The sequence below is a fragment of the Seriola dumerili genome, unplaced genomic scaffold (genome assembly GCF_002260705.1).
Source record: "Seriola dumerili isolate Sdu_G_001 unplaced genomic scaffold, Sdu_1.0 BDQW01000073.1, whole genome shotgun sequence".
Lineage (NCBI taxonomy): Eukaryota > Metazoa > Chordata > Actinopteri > Carangiformes > Carangidae > Seriola > Seriola dumerili.
This window is the reverse complement of record NW_019174328.1, coordinates 8019073-8040821: the sequence shown is the minus strand read 5'-3', so window position 1 is coordinate 8040821 and position 21749 is coordinate 8019073. Positions and strand designations below refer to the sequence as shown.

At 42.6% G+C, this 21749-nt stretch overlaps 1 protein-coding gene across 2 annotated transcripts in view; it reads left to right on the top strand.

Moving 5' to 3' along the window:
• The window catches only part of LOC111220548 (neurexin-1a), a 163502-nt gene that overhangs the window by 80534 nt on the left and 61219 nt on the right, over positions 1–21749 (top strand). The gene's annotated exons all lie outside the window — the stretch shown is intronic.

The following is a 21749-nucleotide window of genomic DNA, read 5'->3' as shown; positions in this document are numbered from 1 at the left end:
CGTGTGTGTGTGTGTGTGTGTGTGTGTGTGTGTGTGTGTGTGTGTGTGTGTGTGTGAGAGAGAGAGAGAGAGAGAGAGAGAGAGATGAGGGAAATTGTGTGGTAATAAGGGTTGGTTCCATACAGTGCATCTTTGTCCTGGACATAATTTCTGCTGGCTACCACATGACCTTCCTCTTGCTAGCACCCATTTACTGACAACAACACTGATGCTAGCCAGGAGCCTACAGGAACATCGCACGTACATATACACACATACAAGAACGCTACAGACCAGCACACACACACACACACACACATACAAACATGAAATAGGTCTTGAAGTTTGCCTCAACCCCAGCTGCCCACACACCCAGATTCACACATACAGTAAGTACACAGTGACATAAGCAGGCCTGTCCTGAGGACACACAGCAGTCGTGATGTTGTTCTTATGAGACACCTCCATACTTGCTCCGTGTGGAGCTGCTTTTTTTTTTTTTGCCATGTTTATTTATTTATTTTTTTTCCTCCCCCCAAGCCTCCAGGCCAGTTGAAGTGATTTTTAGCCCCTAGTTTTAATCTAGGGGTAACCGGCCAATTTAAAATGATACAACCTTTTTCATGCAACGTTCGTCAGTAAATGCCACAAAGGGACACAAACAAGATGTTCAAAAGAACATAAATTGGAATACGGGTTTAAAAGGACAGATGTGCTCACTCAGATGTGTAAATGTTCTGCGATCGCCGTGTGTTCTGCTGCTTTCTGGGCTCCTTTCCACCTGCACGAAACACCTGAACGAGGATGAAACAGGCGAGATTTCCTTTATACACTATTTTCATGTGTGATGAAACCTGTCCTGTCCAACGATTTGCATAGACAGGGCTCTTTAAAAAAAAAAAGAAAAAAAGAAAAAAGCAAAACAGCTTTTGCTAGGTAGCTCATCTCGATGCAGTGCTGAATTAATATACATACAAATTTACTCACTTGCTTGTACACCACACAGACTTGCTAACTCATTTCTGAACAGTTAACAAGCTTTTGCAATTCATTTAAATACCATGTAGTTCATTCTCATCCAGGGCCCTTGTGACAAGAGGTGAATGTTTTCACCTGGTGCACCGCAGCTGTAGCATGTGAACACTTTTTAAAAGATGCTGTGGGTATAGTGCGTTACATTACAGCCTTTCTCTTTCTTGGACCGGAGCCAAAGAGAAACACAAAGAGAGGTTTGCTGAGGAAATTCACAGGTAATATCTTAATGGAAACATCTCTTAAGAAGACAGCCTCAGCCTGCACGCTGGGCTTTAGGTTGCACTAGTGCTGAATGTTAGAGGTGAAAGACCTGAGCTGCACAGACAGGTGAGGTGAGAGCGGGGAGTCTCGCATGGAATAACAAGGTTAAGAGATCATGCATCTTACAGCAGAAGCATGCACAGCCTTGTTGATGAAATGTGTAGCGTTCCATTGACATTTTACAGGGAGAAACTGTTGATAAGGCATGTTCTTACAGCAGGGGCAGTGGGTTGTGAGAATCCCCTCTCCTCTCGCATCAGCGGCTGCTCTGAATGCTTCCTCTTATTTGTTTATTTCCGCACATTAATCTGGGGGCTTTGTGAAATGTTGCATTTCATTAGAAAATGAGAGAAGCATGAGAGAGTAAAAAGGGGTTTTAAAGAGACGGAGGGGAGACATATGAACGTGAAGATGAGCAACGGGACCGTTAGATACACAAATAACTCCTGATGGAAATGCATTACAAGATTTTGGTTCTGTGGAAGAGTTAAAAATGAAGAACTGAATTAAGATAGTATGTCAAATAAAAAAAAAATAACATAAATATAATAGAATTGACATTATTTGAAGTATGTTTTAAAAGACTTAACATTCATAATATTCAACTGTCATAAGGGATGTTTTCCAACCCGTGTGCTGCAGCTAAATGGAAGAAATAGCAGAAAATTAAATCACAATACATTATGAAATTGGAAATACTACAAACCTTTTAGATATGTGTTTCACGCTTCTGTCTTCTCTTCATTAATTACACTGGAAAGGACGTGTTTTACAGCACTCCATTAAACACAATGAGGTGTGCAAAATTGCCACTTTGATGCGTTTTTTATGCAAGAATAGCAGCACTCAGCCAGTCACCTGCAAAAACCTTGTTTGGTTGAACTGTGCCCTTAGTGGATCCATACCATCGTATGGAATAATATTATAATATAATCACTCTGTGGCCTAATTTGCTATAACATTGTGTTAGGAGCTCGTTAGTTTCTCCCATAATGGCCAAATTGTCTTATTTCCTAAAGTAAATGTATTGAATGAGTGTGACAAACTGTTGATTTCCATTATTGAATATCCAGAGATGCATAATTTGCAAACTATTTATTATACAGCTGATTCCCATTGGTATTCCCCTCATTCCTTTCAGTTACCTCAGCTCTGAGCACAAATGTCTTAGAAGGAGTGTATCTTCAGCTGTATGATATGGGATTAGACCAGATTTCAGTATTTACCCCCCTCCTTCTTCATCCTCTACATCCCTTACCCCCCTAATCTCCTGCTCCCATTTCATGATGACAGGAAACCCAGCGGGGCTTGAAGGACGCCATCTCAGCTCACACTCTCAAGAGGGAATTTTCTGAGTAATATGTGGAGACTATGATTTAAATGCACCTCAAAGGAATTGTGATCCTTCCCTCCGCCTCTCCTTTCTATCGCAGATAAAGACAATGACTGTGAAGTCAGCGAACCATCAAATGTACGACAATCACTTTCCTCAGGCTCATTACTGTAGCGCACATGGAAGCAGGACTAGATCCATAATAATGTTTCTGCCGTTTCTCCAATTATGATTCTCCACAATCGCTTTCCCTTTTTCTAAGGTGACGCATATTCATGAGGCTACTTGAACAAGTATTCCACAAGGATATAAGACTTGTCTGTACATGATAGCGTGCCCTGGAAAAGTATGTCCGTATATATAATTAATTGCACTGTAGCTGAAAGTCAAGTCCAGGGAAATATTCACAATGACATTATGCAAAACAGGGAATTACGGATGTAATGATCCTTAGTTCGTCTGTGCAGCAGGGTAATCCATACAGAAGAAGAATTGGAACAAAGTTTATAAGACGTGGGTGTGCGGCACCTTCTCTGTAAAACATGCTAATACATTTTCCCGTGTAATATCTGCACAGAATATTAAAGTAGAGTTAGATTTTTCTTTGATGCTGTTAAGGTATTTTATCCCCCACAAAGGAAGTATTATTTATTTTTCTGCACAAACAATGGCGGATGTCTCTTATTGGAAATCCATCTGTACATTTTTAAGAAGCCATTTATTCTGAAATGGAGGCTCCGCAGTTGTTTTCTTCCTTTCTTGTTGTCAATGAGCAGCGGTGACGGTGACTATCAGAGGTACTCCTCAGTCTCAGGCAGGGCCCCGAGGGGCCCACTGAGCTTGTTTTGTGCTTCTACTCAATCTCTGTGTTATGGACTATTCCAAGCACTTTATTCTTTCCCTTCTTCTAATTGCATGCATCCCTTTAAAAAAACAAGCATTGAGGGCACTCTGGCTTAGACACAGCGACACTGTGAAGTTAATGTATTCCATAGAGCAGAGAGGATGGTGGAGAAATAATGACTTCTCTGGTGGAGCATTGCTCCCCTCGGTCCTCCTTTAGCTGACTACCAGAAAGGGGCTTCTCCTTCTGATGGGAGACACCTTTAATTGCAGTTTCAACTCCTGCTCTCTACCCTATTAATCATGTAAAATGGCTTGAGAAGAGAGACTACCAAGCCCACTGTCTGAGTATCTCCACTTTCGAGTAAGAAAATGTCATCTTTTATGTGTTTTTTCAGTTCACCTTACTGTTGGAGCTCTGATAATGCACAATTGCGTGATTCATTAAGTGAATATTGCACGGGCTGATTTGCTGCTACAGGTGAGATTGTTACCTGGGAGAGGTGCTGCAGGTCTCAGGAGAGAACTTGTGTCACGCTATCCCCAGTACTCCTATTAAAACACCTACCCAGGGAAAGTATCTTATTCTCACGCACTCCTCCTGTTAAGGTCTCAGGCCCAGTAATTACCTCCCATGCAGGCGCTGCACTCAGACATACAATAGACCTGCTTGAAATGCCCACAGGACTCCCTGGTATATACAGCTTTCCTGTGCTACTTGTCAAGGCACATTAATAAGATACCATATTATTGTTACAAGTATGCTCATATGTACTATAAATGGAAAAGTAATGCAGAATAAAACACATACTAATGTTAACACGTGTGTGGTTGCGGCTTAAGTGTTTGACTCCATCTCCATCTGAAAATTTTAAATTCATTTTTTTATTTATTGGGTGTTATCGTCGTGTTTGAACAGTTGTCACCTCACAGTTTGGAACCTACTTTTTTTCTGTTGCTATGGTAACAATCCCAGTATAGGGCTGGGATGTTGTTTTTAGTGCCATGGTGATGATATGCATCTTAAACAGGTTCGAAACCTAAAGAGAGCGTGTTATTTCCAATTTAAAATAGCAATATCACATCTCTGTTTAGCTTGCTCGAAACTCAATCATGCATCGGAGGAAAAAGACGACAAGCCAGGCAGAGATTCTGATGCTCAATGGTGGAGCGATCAAAACCGAAGGATTCAAACTAAGAAAAGTGTTACAGATTTTGAAAGTTACAGCTGTTCACACGTACAGTGTTCCCTTGCAACTTCACATAAAATATGTTAGGCCTGACAGAAAAAAAAAAGAGAGATGCAGAGAAGCCGAAGTATTTCAGTATTAAAGAAACAGTGTCCAAACAGGGATTTGCTTCCCATGAGATTATTCATCACTGAACTGTCATGCTCTAATGAACAGAGGGTAGCAGTAAACACATCCATCTCACAAGTGATTTGAGTATGCGTGGTTTGTGCTGACACAAGTCACTCTTACTTCTGGAGCTCCCCCAGCCCACCCCCCCTACCAGGCTCTCTGGGATGATATCTTAAGACAGCCAGAGCTGCCGAACCTTCTCCACTTTCATCAAAAAAGGTCTAAAAGCAACAGAGCATGTAATTTAAAGATCATCAGTGGAATGTTGCAGACGGGAAGGTGTCCAACTGTATTATTTATTTTTCTTCTAATTGAACACTTTGTTTTTCTAGTTTTATTCAGTCTTGCATTAATGAAGAGCTGTAATGAAAATTTGATATTCCCCTGTCTCTCTGTGCTCCTTTTGTGGGATCAATTAATCAAAGAGAGAATACTAGTAATCATCGCTGAATTTGTGTCAACGATGCATATTAACAAACCTCCCCGCTCTAGCCAGCTCTGCCACATTTAAATTCACAACCAGATGCCGGTCTCCTCTTTCCCTGCTTTCTCCTCGTTTTCTCTGAGTGTCAGCGAAAACCAGAACTGCCATTTGCTAGTTAGTGCGTTTGGCAGTTTGCAGTGCAGTATGTGGCAAAGCTAGCCTAATGGCACTGTAATGGTGAGTTAATAGCTGACCATGATGAGGACACAGCAGTGAAAGGATTGAATAGGGGAGCTTCACTGACCTCAGTTAGTCCCTCAGTGTTGATTCAGTCACACTCACATGAAAGGGGAGGAGGCAATACTCTCCTCTAACATATCCCCCATGCTCGTCATATGGTTAAGATACAGATTATGAGCCGAAATTGTTTAAGTGGCGCTGAATAGTGGTAATAGTATGGTAATGGCACTGGTAAATATAGCATTGATTTTATGTCAGCTGTGACCGATTGTGGCAAAAGCCTGTATGTGAGAGTGAATGGCCTCTTACCACTTTTAGTCATAGACAGAGCAGCCACTCGGCTCGGATGATGTACCTGACCTCAAAGAATCAAATCTCATCATCTCCATATTGAGAAGGGAGAGCGCTAGAATCACCATTACTCATCTTTCAATTCCAATCATTTCTCAATTTGTTCAAGCTCTTTGCCACTACAAAGCCAAGTGGTCCATGAAGAGGAATGAGGATGTGTGTGTGTGTGTGTGTATGTGTGTGTGTGAGAGAGAGAGAGGACGATGTGTGCGAATGTGTATTTGAGAGGGCAGGACAATAATGTGTCTTCACTTTTATTAGTGTAACAAATCACAGTGAGTACAGCTTGTCATTCTCAAAGCTGTACATCAATACGTTATGGGCTTGCCTCATACAGAGCAATATTGCCATGGCTAACATGGGGTAAATTTGATTTCATCGTCAATGTTACACTGTGAGGCATGTTCGCTTTTTTTTCTGGGTTACAAGGTTAAAGCATTGACATTCTATTTGTTATTACAGTGCGAAGGATGGATTTAGTTTGTATCGGCCCAGCCTGTAAACCGTTCGGCCTGTTTTACCTCATCCACCATTCACGTTTTAAGAATTCTTTATTCTCATGTATTCCAAATTGTAAAAAAAAAAATCTCAGTGTGTCTATGCATATGTGGGTTTGTATGCGGAAGAGAGAGCGTGTTTGTGTATGCTTGGGACCGAAGCGGCGCAGCATGGAGTCACTATAGTTGTTGACTTTTGACACAGCTGCCCCAGGCCTCAGGGAGGGATAAAAATAGTCCCACTCTTACTCGCTCCATTACAGTGAGCAGAAGTACAGCATCTCCCAACTAACGCATGTAGAGCGCATTTTCTCCAGATTCACTCTGTACACCTTGTGTTCTTTTCTTAGATTTCTCATATTTATCTACTCTGGTCTCGCTCTGTTTCAACAACTAAGTGTAATATCAAGGAACAAAGGATAAACATGCTTAAGGTAATTAAAGCTGAGCTAAAATCAGTTCTGCTAAGAAAGGGGTACATGTCTTCATGGTAACTGACTTGTGTAAATATTGGATCCAATTTTCAGTTACTATAAATCAGACATTAAATAATGATAATAATAATAATAAACATTATTCTTCTTTTGTGTGTGTGTGTGTGTGTGTGTGTGTGTGTGTGTGTGTGTGTGTGTGTGTGTGTGTGTTGGCGGTGGCTGTCCACAATGAATGGATGTCAATGCAATGTCCTAACAAGGATAGCTGTGCAAACATGTTTGTGTGTTTTCCAGGGATCATAAATTTTTGGTTGTGAATGACAATTTACTGGTAATTTGATTAGTTCGATTAATTGTGGGCGAACAGTAAAAACAGTCTTCATTATCACTTCCATTTCAACAACAACACAGGCAGTTAACCAGCAAGGGGGCTGATGCTGTTAGCGTTAGCTCCATCTGTGATATAAGAACTCCCGATGTTACTCCTCAACTCTGCAAGTTAGTTACTCTGTTATCATTCGATTCATGGAGTGATATACACAGTGCCACATTTTTATAATTTTGGATGAAGACACTACTGAGTGTGCAGGTGTTAAAATAACACGAATGAAGAGGAACATATAGTGGATATCAGTGCTAACGATAGTGAGCTCAGCTAACAAGCTTCCACTTTCTTTATTCCTAGCTTGCTAGCTGGTGAAATAAACAGTTAACGTTGAATACAAACTTATAGCACAACAAGTTCTTCCAAATGCTGAATTTTATAAAGGGACAGGCTTAATCACTAATGGCTGATAACACTATGTGGGCTTGTTTAAAGAAAAAACATCTTGTCTTAATGTTCATATCTAAACAGAGCTATGATATGACCACGGACGTTCACAACAGCTGCCATGAAAAACGTCCACCCAGAGGGTCTTGGGTTCGGCTACAGGGTGTTTCCATAAATATGTGAAAAATGATTTTATTCTCTTCTGAAAAGTGGGGAAATGCTAACGTATAATTCTAATTTCTTTACATAAAAAGTGAGAAGAATTCAAACTTGAGTTTGACTTAAACACAGAAGGGGAGTGTTTTTTTTACTGAAAATCTAAAAAAAAAAAAAAAAAGATTTTGAAAAAAATACACACATACAGTATATGTTTGTCTGTACTTTCACACATGCAACCACACTTACACTGTATTCCAAGTCACCCTGCTGGTGTTTACCAGGGTTGATCAAAGAGCAATTTGGACCAGGCCAAGTCAAATTACTTATACAATTACTCACATATATCCCTGGCAAAGAGAAATCTTCCAGGGTGCTTCTCAGCTAATTATTCCATAATTGTTGTTGGTGCCCTGTTGATGGCTTCCACGGTGCTTTGTGTGGGGTTGCATGAAATATTAAACAGACAGCTCGCCTTGTTCTGGTCAACTTAATTACCTTTTTCACTGCTGCACTGCTCTCATCTCCAGCCCCTTGTGCTTTCCATCCAAGCCTGTTTAAAATATAATGCACATGCAGGCATGCTGTTTTTAATTATGTACTGCTGTGGAAACATTTTGTTGCGTGCCACAGTGGGCGAATTGGTGTATGCTGTTGGTAGTCTATCCCAGTTAACTTTAGTCTCTGACTTATTGTATTTTATTCTTTTTTTTTTTTTATTTTTTTATTTGATGTTGTTTTATTTTACTGAAGAGAATATCTTACTGTATCTGCCAGGAACAAGAAAATGATGCTCAATGGTTACAGTTTGCTTTCACCAATAAACCACACAGACTCATAAAACATTAAGAGTAAATGAGCGGCAGGAAGCTACATATTGAGAGGCAAGACATATCGTATGGACGTATGGAAATCAGCACAACTGAAACCAATCTGGACTGGGGTTGGCGAGGTGGGGAACTGTATCCGCTTTTAAAATGTCTCAGGCTTCTGTGAGGGCAACCACATTGTCAGCAGAAACACTCAACCTCCTCTTGTCCCCAGTTTATGAATAATGGATTTAGTGACCCTCCCTATATCCTCCATAGCTACCAGTCAATATTACTCAGGTCCGACTGAGGATCAGAGACTTTAACTCCAATTATACACCAAGCAGCACTTGACATTCAAGTTAAATAGTGCAAGACTTATGTATTTTCTTCATCGTTATTGCTCATAGGGCCTTGTCTATCAGCTGTGAGAAAGGTACATCACAGCCAAGCACTGTTACAGAGCCTCTGGTCATAGATAGCTTATTCCGCCTCCTCATCAAAGGAAAAATGCTTTTGTGTGTTTGAGAGTACGTGTGCATGAAAATATTTCCCCGCCGCTTTGCTATAACAAGAGATGTGCAGTGAAGGCCAGCAGTGCTGTCCATGCAAGTAGCAAACTGTCCATGACGTGTCAGCAGCCTAGATGTGCAGCGCACCTCATACAGGGAGATCAAACAGACAGGCGCATGTTGTTCCTTTGTCCTATTCTATCCCTCAGGTAAGCGTATGAAGTGAGAAGAGCGCCCCCGGATCTGTGGCCTCATTCTGCGTAGTTTATCAGCCTTGCAGGGTGACTTATCTCACAAGAGAAGAGAGATGTTGAGACGAGTTGAGTTTTGTTTATGTTGCAGTAAATGTTGGTCCATGGAAGAGGTGTTAAACTTTATAGCTCATTCTGTAGGTCTTCTAAGTAGCTGCAATGAGTGATGGTTTGGTTTGCTTTTCCCAGAAGGGCAAAGCAAACACCTTGACAACAGTAATTAAAAGTGCATGTGAGGCCTAATTCATTTTCTTCTCTTCGTCTCCTCCCTTCACTTGGCCTAATAAATCAGTTATGCTTGAAGTATCTGCTTCTCCTTAACTCTTTAATTCACCAGTGCATTTTGGGAAATAGCCTTGTGTCTGACAAGGAGCTGCTATAAAAGATGTTGAAAATTGTTGTGGGAATTCAATGTCTCTGTTGGATCTAGTCTGAGCTTAACACTCGATGTCAAAGTTTTAATCTCCCTTCAACGCTGAGGCATTATAATGTCTGATCAGCTTGACACCAAAAACATCTACAGTGCACACTGCATAGCTGAGGGTTACTACAGTTTATGCAGGTGTTGCTTATTGCTTCCTCCGCTTTGTATGACTTTACCTCTAGGGGGAAATTGAGACATGTTAGTGTAGTGTAGTCAAACCTCCTCAAATGAAATTAGAACATGTTTACTATGAGAATAGTCTAAGATAAAAAAAAAAACATGGACATGTCGTCAAGGTGCTCTCTAATTGTCCAAAGCCTCAAAAAAGCCACCCATGTAATCAATACCATGCCCCCCTATGCCCGCTCCTTCATCTCTGTAGTCATTTCTGAGGCAATTACAGGCCAGAAAGCCGCTGTTATTTATATGAAAATGTAACTGCTATTGAGCGGCAGTGTCGCCCACCACCCTTCTTTAGTCAATAGCGACGCAAATCGATGGCCAGCCAGTCAGCCAGTCTGTGTGTGTTTGTTTTTTAATCCATAAACATCCACTCCATAAACTCACAAACCTTGGTTGTCACAGCCATTATTATGGTATTTCCAAGCTGGAAGTAACTGTATAATCATTACCACTTCATGAAATCTTAATAGGTGCTGTAGATTAGAGGCAAAAGTAATGGCATGGGCCTTGAACCTGTGACTCCATCAGTAGTAAAACAGATGGCAGGGAAAAGTTTTGTGTCTATCCTGAAATAACTTGTAGCCCTCTTTATTGTTTGCAGCCCTCCATTATGTCTGTGGGAATGTTTGTTTGTACAATCTAGTTGATAAAAAGGTAAATTAAAAAAAAACAACAACATGTGAATGTTGCTGGTTTTGATTGCAGCTGGAGATAATAGACCAGATATGTGTGTGATATGTGTCTCCAGTGTCCATATTGAGATCCGATTGCTTTGCCCAGCTCACGTCACATCCTCCTCACAACACACAACAAACAACAAATAAAAGGTAGAAGAAGAAGAATAGAAGAAGAATGGGTAGCCATCCATGAAGCTTGTGTTTGCTTGCTCCATCCGTGAGTTTCTTGAATAACGTCCATAGTTGAGGACTGGGGAGAGGACAGCTTTGTGTGTTCACTGGCTAATGGCGGCTACCTGCCTTGCTGCTACTTCACCCGTCTGGAACAGTCATGCGCAATTACACAATTCCGCCCATGCAGTTGTTGTATGTGTTGAGGTGGTTTTGACCGATAGGATCAGAGTCCATCCTCAGTGCATCCTGGATATATTTTACAGCTGTATTTTTATGTGGTCAAGCACTATCTGGTTCCAATCTGATCACCCAAATGTTATTTTAAAGCCAGGTGTAACCCGGGGTAACAGTTGCCCTGGACCTGGCAAGGGGTAAATACAAAAACATACCAACATCAAGTTATTCTTATAAAAGAATTAAGCTATGAAACTGCTTAAGCAAACATTAACATGTAATTTGTCAAAAGTGGAGAGCTGACAACAAGGTGGAACCTGACAGAAAGGATTGATATCTCTTGGCCCCACAGGGGACTTCCTTGCAAGGAAAAGGCAGTGGCGGGAGGAGAGAAGCAGCAGTGAACTAGTCACCCACGAGGCCTTATCAGCCTGTCGTATTATTGCACCACAAAGAACCACACAGGCTTTATCTCACGCCCATCTCCCTGATAAGGTCTGCTGCCACAAACAAAAATAAAAGACAAAAAGGGTGGGTGCAAGAGAACAAAATGACATAGCAGAGCAAGGCTCCTTCAGTGTCTTGGCCTTTTATTACCTTTCCCTGCAAGATGACTGATAAAAACCCAAAGACAATGAAGGAGGGAAAGACAGAAGATAAGTTGGAGGAAAGAGAAAGGATAAAACTGGAAAGATAAAGACTGTGTAAGGGTCCAAACATTTTATTAAAGGAAAAGCCTGATGTTGGCAGTGGCACACGGGGATGAGGAGGATAAGGTGAAATGAGGGAGGTGGTAGGATTAAGTCTGAAAAGGGATACAAGCACACATACACACTAACATGAGCTCATGTCCGTCCTACTTACATATTCTGTTTCTCTGTTTTCTGTGTATGGGGAAAACTACTGACGGGTTGTCAGGTTCAGCCTGGACAGAACCTCCGTGGCCATTTGTTGTTGCCTGTATGGCCCTTAGACACTCAGATATGCACTCGTATGGATATATGAGTGTGTGTGTCTGTGTGTGTGTGTGTGTGTGTGTGTATGTGTGTGTCCTCCCACTGTTGGAAGTTATTCAGTTGTGTTTGACCTTTTTCTGCTTCGTCTCATTTTTTAGGGGGATAGATCAGGCATGCATGCAAGATCTAAGTCTGTGCAGACAGCCGTCGTGGGGGGATGAGACGCAGTCCACAGACATGACATCGCTCTTTATTCAAATGGACCGTTACAGTCAATAGCAAAAGTGACAGGAAGATTAAAAAAGAAGTGCTTCAGAAGAGTTTGTTCCACCTGCTTCCTCTTCTCTCCCCTCAGCTCTGTGCTCCACTTGGTAGAGTTGCAGGCCAGCCTGGACACAAAAATCCAGACAGTTCTAATGCACACCATTCATCATCATGGCAGTGGCGCTTGGCACCCTGGCCGGATCACTCCCCCTGTTATAAACCACAGCTCCGGAAGAACGCTGAGTCAGGAACGGCCTGAGATCAGATCAGTACTCTGGCACACGGCGAGAGTTGTGTTGGCCCAATTTTTATGACACCTCGTTGGCCCGTTTTGATTCACACTAAGCGTAGGAGACACAAACAATATGGAAGGACTTTACTACACTTTACTGCCCACTGTAGTTTATTACATAACATTTTCCATTCCGATAATGGCCGCTTGTTTAAGTTTTAGATAGACGACGACTACAATTACAGAACAGACCTTCAGTAGAGCCTGGCAGGTCTATAAGGCTCTACAGGAAGCCATTTCATTCCCCATGAAATCTTGATTTATTCACGGTGGTTCTGTTGAGGATGGCGGGCAGCTGCCCGCCAGCGCTGAGGACCATGAATTTTCAGTAGACACCTAGAAATCAGAGTTATAGTTGGCTGTGAAGGACAGATCCCATGGCAGCGCGCGCATGCATGTGTGGTGTGAATATGTGTGTGTGTGTCTGTGTGTCAGTGAGTGTGAATTGTTCAATAAACTCATCACAGGCCTCATAAAGAAAGCTGACATTTACAGCAAAGCGCAAAGGTCAAGGAGTGGGGCCTGATGAGATCATGATGGAGGAAAGGCTGTTTTACCCCAGCCGCCTCGAGAAATCAAGAGAAGGGCAGGAGAGGAAGAAACCAAAGGGGAAGAAATGAAAACAGCAGAAAATAAGTAGGATTGTAAGACGATTAACCGTCAGGAGGAAATGGAATTCCTGTTTCACAGATGTGAGGGTTAAATATCACGCCTATATGGATGAATGCTTCAAGTCGAATGCAGATCCTTAGCGATCACTTAGACTGATGATTTATGATGCATCCAAACAGTAGCTGATAGGGCCAGTGTGAGCAGACAGTCTGATAATGTAGATCTAATTAAAACTCCCAGAGTGGGACTACAGCGTATGTCTCTGCCGACCCAAACACACCGGGCACAGCCATGTCCTCATTAGCACCAACAATGTCACCGGGCATGGTCGACACACAGCCTTCAAATGTGGTATAGAGCAAAGAGTGCCCTTGCTCTGTTTGTGTGTGTATCCTGGTGCTTTGAAACAATCCAGGTTTCCAGAACCAAGGAATGACTGCTAACGTGAGCTGCGTCGAGAGATGAATTTAATGGAGACAGTGAAATAGATGGGAGGGAGCCATCGGGCTTCAGTGCTTGAAAGAACCCCAGTCCTGTGTTTGGGGACTGAAAGGGTTGCCAGATTGGCAGCTGAACCTTATGGGCCTCTCATACCTTTGATGAAACACTGAAACGGGTGAGGAAGAGCTGACAGGCACACTCCCTTTGGCCAAGTTCTGTCTTTTTTCTGCATCTCTGTTGTCTGACTTTGTCAGATCTGTGAATTTTTGTGTTTGTGTGTGTAAGATTGAGAGAGTAAGAGAGTAAAAGAGGGCGGGAGAGACTGAGAGACACTGCGTGTGTCTGTGTGCCCGCTCCTGTGTGTGTTCTGGGTGAGCAGTCATCTGATGAACTGCCTCGCCACGACCGAGGCTTGTGCACGCCCCAGCCAGTGAGATCCTGTTGTTGTTGTTGTGTTGGTTAACAATGCCCCAGCACTCCCCCAGCACCACAACTCACACAGCAGCAGTAAGAGGTTGGCAGACCCTAATGGAAACGTCATCTTCCAGATAAAAGATGGCCTGGCTTTGATGAGAGGGGGAGTTATGGGATGTGTATAATAAAAGAACCATTTCCAATCGGTTCCGAAGCCAATTTAAGAGCGCTGAATGAAGACAGACGCTGTCATAGACAAACGGAAAAGCCGACAGTCACTCATAACAGTTTGCCAGTTTGTCAGGTAGAGGGACCTTTCAATACAGCACTCCATACTCCTGCCTTGAGTGGGACAGGCAGTAACTCAAACCCAAAGCTCAATTTAGGAATCAAAAGTCTGGCGTGCACTTTCATCATTGTTCCTCCAAGTTTTCAGTCACACTCGGCTGTGATGCTGCACTCGTGCTTCGAATGTTTTGTGACTGATGTCGTGCTCATAGAAAATAGTGCACTCCGCTCATAATGTTGTTCTAACCCAGGTGGTACCACTTACTGGGAGAGTACAGTGATAATTGGTTGCAAAAGCGAGCAATGCTCGGAATCTAATCAAAATTTGCTGTAAATGGAAAAATGATTTTTTACTGCATCAGCTGTATCGGGTGCTGTCGCCGGGTTCCAAACAGTGCATGTGTGTTGATTGGGTGGTCATTATGGCAAAAGAGCAGTCATTTAGTTCTGTTTGACAGCTCAGGTGCAGACACTGGAACCTGCACCAAATACAACATGGCTGTTCCTCTGTGTGCACAATTGTCTCTATTCTGGCACTCTAAAAGGAGGACAAATGAGCACACCTTACTTGTGACTACAGGGATTGAACGAAGGTCCCAGCAGCTGCTACGTTTAAAGCAACATGCGAGACACTTGCAACCAGCACCTGACTTATCGCTCCGGAGCTCCCACATCTGGTTATGCTCAGTAATTCTTGGACTCTCATATTTTGCTTATGAAAAAGGTGGGTGGTTTGTACAAAAATTCTGCCAGATGCCAGGCCCAGCACCAACACCTACACCTTTTTTTTATTTTTTATTTTTTTAAAGGGCTACCCGATAGCTCCTCCAGTCTTTAATCTCAGCCTATCCCATTCTTCCTTTTGTCACTATCTCCGACCACAGGGCGCCAGAGGAGGAGCAGCGATATCGAGTCAATGTATTCCCTGTCACATCTCCACAGTATAATAATGGGTGACGTCCAACACAAGCTCGAGAAACGATTATGGTAATGCAGGGTTTATAAACAAGCATAATGCCTATTTTCCATGTGCCCAATAAAATCATATTTATTAAAATAAGTGCTACCAAAGGGGGAAGAATCTATGTAGGCATGTTTCCGAGGCAGTTATTTTTCATAGTCTGCTGTTGGTTTACCTTGTCACTGCACACATTCACTCTATGATTTTGTGAAGGTGCTTATGTTGTGTAATACATTTGCATTTTTATTGCCTGAGGCCTTTGCATAAGTGATATTCCCGCAAGTGTGCAAGACGGACAGGAAGTGCTCGCAAACACATATACACTGATGATTGTGAATTCTGTTTGTGCATTTTTTTTTTCCACTAAAAGAAATTCAAATCAGCAGTTGTAGTCTGAAAGGATTACAAGGTGTTCACTAGGTGGCTTGTTCTACCTCACTCAGGAGAATGCAAAGGATTTAACACTCATCATATCCATTGTGTTCAAACAAGCTGCACTCAGGTGGTGGCTCAATCTTCCACTGAATTGTGAAATTATCAGTCGTAGCATGCACTCTTCGTTCTTTCAATTTGTCTGCAGTCAGAATTCGCCCAACTTCTCAAAGATGACAGTCTCCATCGCAGACGTGTCCGTCCCGTCTTCAAAACAGAATGGGCAGTAACTTCTCCTTTTATCTTGTGTGCTGATCTTTATTTCACATATTTATGGAATCCGTTTGACAGTTATTATCATGCTGTCAAGCGGACTGAGGAGTTTGTCAAAGAGAGACAGGAGGGCAGGGAGACGATGCTGCAGTGAGGCAGCCATCTTACAGAGGGAGCCTCATCATTTCAAAGGCTAAAATGTGTAAGAGTCACAACAAAGGCAAAACCTACTCATTTTCATCAGCTTTCCCAATTGCTTGTCTTCTTCCCGCTCCTTCTCTCCGCTGGAACATCCAGTGCGATACTGCAGCTGAGTGGCAGCTTTCTCTGTCTATTCCCTTCTCCGTCTTCGCGTCGACAGTATCTGTCTTTATCTCTCTCTGGAACTATTAGAAGATTAATCAGGCTGTCTTGGCTCTTCTTAGACGCACTCTGCTGATGATGCTCTTCCACAGGAGAGGCTGGTGGGTGGGTGGCAGCCATTAGAACATGGCAGCACTTTGATCTGTTGGGCGGATTTACAAAATTGCACTTCTAGCTTCTCGACGAAGGGCGAAGGTTTAGAAATGTGAGAAAGAGAGCTGTTACGTTATGTTTTCTTTTCTTTTTTTCACAGCTAGTTATGTGGCTCCAGAGCTTCATGTGTTGTAGATTTTTCTTGAGGACATGTTTTGTGGAGCCAGAAAACTTTTGGGGCTGGTAGTAAAAGAAAAAAGAAAAAAAAAAAAAGAAGAAAAAGTCAGTTCTCTACTTTTCAACAGGAGTCCAAGTGTGTCTTTCATCTTGTACTGAATCCTCAAGCAGCTTCCTCTTCGAGGCACAAATAAGATAACTGGCTCCGACATGCCCTCCACATTGTCAGTGTAATGACTACAAAGCAGTATATCTCCTGTAACTGCCACCCCGCCACACACACCTTGCTCTGTCAACTCAGCTTAATTAGCAGCAACGATAACGACCTGTAGTGAATTATTGTTTTTAATTATACAATTTTACCGCCTCTACAAATAAGATCGGTGTTTATGAGCTGGATGAGGGGCAGTCAGCAAGGAATCATTTACCGTCAATTTTCCCCTCCAAGCTGAAGTGAGTGTGAATCAACGTGCAGCCGCTGAAAAGAGAGAATTAAATCCAATTTCCATTACCGTGATAAAGTGATGACATCAGATCAGAGAGTGCCCGATAGCTAAGTATGGAAATCTGAGCACACGCATGTGCAGGCCTGCCTTCAGCACCAACCGCCAGCGATGCATGTCACTGTGCAAATCAAGTGCACCACACACATACTTGCCTCTTTCTCCTCTTGTCATTGGTGCACACACACACACACACACACACACACACACACACAAATACAAGCCCACATACACACACAGAGACATAAAGAGTCTATTGAGCCATCACATGGATTAATGTTTGGTAGAGTGGGCTTGGATTTGCTCTCGCCATAACAAGGCTCCAGCGCTTCCCCTCTGCTTGGATATCCAGCCTCCGTGGCCACGTTACACCTGGATGGCTCTGCTAATGGAAGCATTTTATTAGACTTGCATGCAGGAGGCCTGGCACGACCGTCCCTTTTTATTATTCATATAGCCCTCTTTCCAGATTCCATGCTCATTTTAGCCCCATGACCCCTACATCAGGGCAGTGCAAACACACACACACACACACACACACACACACACACACACACGCACACACCAATACAAAGTCTTCTGCATGCTTGACGAAGTGCTCAGTGGGACATTTTTTTTATATGTGCACAATTTGGGGTGCAGATGCATTCGGTGTTGTTTCTTCGCTACTCGTGTTTTTTCTGTCATTTCCACAGAAAATCAATATAACCCAGTCTGTAATAGGTCTTTAGGAAATTGTTACATGACGATGAAGATGATGATGTCACATCACCCGTTTAAGTTACATGCATTTCAAAATCAATGTAATCATCGAAAGGAAACATAAGTTATGACAGGAGGCAGGCCGGCCGGGTTTTATATTTGTATCTTTGCAATTGTTGAGATACAGAAGAAAAAAATGTACCCGTGTAGGCGACGGATGTTTCTGAGCACTGAAAACGTCTCTGCTGAAATACTTCCACTTTGCTCAGCAATTTCCGTTGCAAGAAATTAATGAAACATAATTGTGCCTCATTCTCTCTTGAGTAGACGAACCCTTTTGTCAGTACAATACGGTGTCATTGGAAATCTCTCATATGTACTTTGTGATTTGAATCGGCATCCTTGAAGCCCATGTTTTCACGCTGAAAACAGATCATTCCCTAATAGCTCCTGGCAAAACAGCCCATTGCTTTGACTAGCGTTGAGAAACAATTCCTTGCCTGCACGGTAAATATTGTGGGGGCCATTCAACCAAATGCAATATCACAGAGGAGAGCAACAATGGATGTATTTATTTGAAGAATTGATACAGTCGGATATTGGAACACAACGCGTGCGTGTGCGTGTGTGTGTGTCTCTGTCTTTTCATGTGTGAACGTACACTGGCACCGGAACGTAGGTGGGTGGGAGGGGTTATATCGCGACCATGCAGCACAGATCATTACACATTAAAATGTAGCAGCTGTAAGTCAGCCTGCTTAGCCTATCAAAGCTTCAGCGTTGACTACACCTACCCCTGCCCCCTCCTCCATGTGTTTGAGTGTGTGTGTGTGTGTGTGTGTGTGTGTGTGTGTGTGTGTGTGTGTTGTGTACGACTGTGTCTGGAACAGCTGGATGAAACGTCTGATGCTCCATTGCCAAATGTCACAAGTGGTCCATCCTTCTGGGGAAATAAATTGGCTCTCTCTTAAGCAGCAAGTAGTCGACAGGAGCCGCAGCATATGGTGAGAATCGGACAACTGAAGACGACAGTTTCTTCTCCGTTTTAGCTTTTCTCATTATGATCTGGACAGCACCTTGATGATGAATGTGTCTTTGTGTTTCTCCTCTTTCTTTTTTTGGGGGGGATAAGATAGCTGTGGGCAACTCATGAATCTTTAATGAGAAGTGGAGTGTAATGCTTGGCATGTTTTGTTTCTCTTCAGGTGCTGCCTAATGTCATTTAACTGAGACATGATAACTGGGATATTTCATTTGGGACAAACACTTTGTTATGGCGGCTCGGTGGGTCAGGATAGCTGTGCATTTCGTTCACTTTGCAAAGTGGTGCACTGAGACATCAAATGCCAAAACACCAGTATGCTAAAAATGCTCCGAATCACAATACAAACATGTTAGAGTTTATAGCAGGTATAATCCTTAGCGTGTAGTGCAAGAATTCAGCCATAAAGGATCGGTCAAAATTTCAATTTTGCACAGGAGTTTTCACAGGAAGTTCATCCTGAGGAGGTGAAATGAATGTGTGTACCAAAATCTCATGGAAATCCATCCACAGTTGCTGAGATCTTTCCGTCTGGACCAAAGACGTTTTGACTAGCTGACATTGCCATAGAGCTCAAAACAGTACAAACATTTACTGTTTTACACTAATTTGCTCTAAAACATTTGACATAACACACCCCTGGTTCTTTTTTCACTCAGTGTACTTACCTGTTTCCATGGTGAGCAAGACATTTTCAAATGCGAATCAAAATGTGACATTTAAGATCATGGAACAGCTGAATTTATAAGAAAGGAAGCACCACTGCCATGTTATTTCAGGAACACTTGTTTAATGGATGAGTGGCTCACACAAGAAATCAGTCTTACTTCACACAATCACATCACAGACAACGCACTACGTCAATTACAGCTAACAAGCTCAGTTAACTTTAGCCTAACACATACTGTAGTTACAGCAACCGAAAGCAGTCTGTTCTCTTCTGTTCCGCTGGAGCTGCTCTGGAAACACTGGGAAAATCAGCTATTAAAAGTAATGTGTCATTATTCAATTTCAATATTCAATAGTTCAGAAATATTCTAATTACAAAATAAGATTGAGTTAGGCAATCTGCAAGAGAACTCTGACAGTGTCCTCCCCCAATTTCTTCCGCACACTATACTGATGCTGTTGATATTTTATGTACAGTATAGTATGTAATTGACTTATCTCACAATTATGGACATTTTATATATAATATCAGAATGCTTATATTTATAATTTAACCACGGTAGGGCTATATTACAAATCGGCTATATCGACATATACATATTACACATATATATATATATATATATATAGCTTCAGACTTTGTAGACCTTATATCCCAGTGACAACCCATAGTACTACACAAAATCACAAATCTGACTTACACTGAAACTCACGCTCACGCCCCCCCCACCCCACCCCACCCCGCTGTATCACATTTTGCATCACTAACAGTGGGTTTTCAGTTGCTATAGGGTTGCAGTCCTGAATAATTCAGTATCATGGCTAAAAACGGTACTAACGTAGCAGGAGCGCTCGCTTTGTGAGACACTGCAGTGCACAGTAAACTTCAGAGGAGCACCGTCACTGTGTCTTCTCCCTTTGTCTCCCCCATGGTCTGTCTTTTCATGATACAATATGAGTAAAGTTCCTCCATCAAACCTTTTCATGCTGAGATGGCCCTGGTGCCATCACCTTCCTCGTGAGACTGTGGTTGGATCCATTGCATCCACTTTTGCTTTTTCTCAGCGCACAGTTCAGCCACGGTTAGTAAGCTCTACTACAGTCATCATAGCAGTTTTAGTGGTCTTGCCACGCTACCTCCCTGTTGGGTTCAAGGGCATATGCCTGTTTCTTATGGCGGGGAAGACTGTGACCAGTGAAATTAGCCTTTCTTGCAGTGTCTGGTATAGCACTTACACGGCCTCGGGAAAGGGCAAAAAAACAGGACTAAAAATAGACTGGATCTCAAATCTTGTAAATGTGTGAAGTCGGATGTCTTATGCCATGTAATGCTATGAAATAGCACATTATAACTCTAGTGTATGCCTAAGATTGGAAACTTCACAATAATTTCTGTGTACATAAGTGACCACATCCATGAAAAAGACTTTCCTGTCTTTCATGACATCCAATTTAATGGATGCCTTTTTGTATTTTTCTAAACATGCATGGTCTCAGAGACAGTCGAATCCCAAACCCTTACATTCCCTGCTCTTGACTATACAGTATAGTTTTAACCATACACAAGAAATGGATGTCCTAATGTCTGCATGGTTAAGAAATGACATTTGAAAAGACGAGAATAATGGCGTTGTTAACGATTTGTCCTGTTAACGTTTGAAGTGACAGAATGCAGTCTTGTTCCAAATTCAGTGTTTCATAGCTTTGCTCAGTACTCGCAGTACTCTTCAGTTCTTTCCAGTTTGCGTGTAATAAAGTTTAGAAGTGTCGCTCTATCTGTTTTCCATGTTCAGCATATTTCGTGCCGGAGACCAGCTGGGCCTGAGACCGTGTCGAGGCGAGGCACAGCTGGGAGGACGACACTTCCCCGACAGGAAGATAAAGACCTGCCTGGACCGAAAGAAATGTGTCCATTTACACAGCCATCCCCAGTGTTAAATCTGTATACATGCGAGCGAATAACAGTACGCGCTTCTGTACGTCTGCCTATACGAGCGTCGTGGATGGGAGCGGGGGGGGGGGGGGGCGGGGGGGGGGGGGGGGGGGGGGGGGGGGGGGGGGGCACGTGGGTGGAGTGGGCTGCTGTATGGATGGAAATAGAGAAGGAAAAGACTGATGGCACAGGCAAAGATGTATGCTTGGCTGGAGAAGTTAATAAAATTGAAGCTGTGTTATGATGAATAAGGAAAGGGCCATAAAAGAGAATGTATGTAGTGAATCTCCCTGGCGAGCAGTGCTGAACAGCCTGGTGAGCGCACCCAGGGGAAGGCTTTTTAATCTGCAGCCCTCCCCAACACTCTGCGCTGCACAGGGAAATGGGCCCACATTCTGTTTCAGCTTCAATACGACAGAGATATGGAAACCATGAGCTGGACATAGCTGAAAGAAAAGGGTAGAACCGAGGTAGAGGAGCAGAGAATTTGGAAGTTAAAATGAA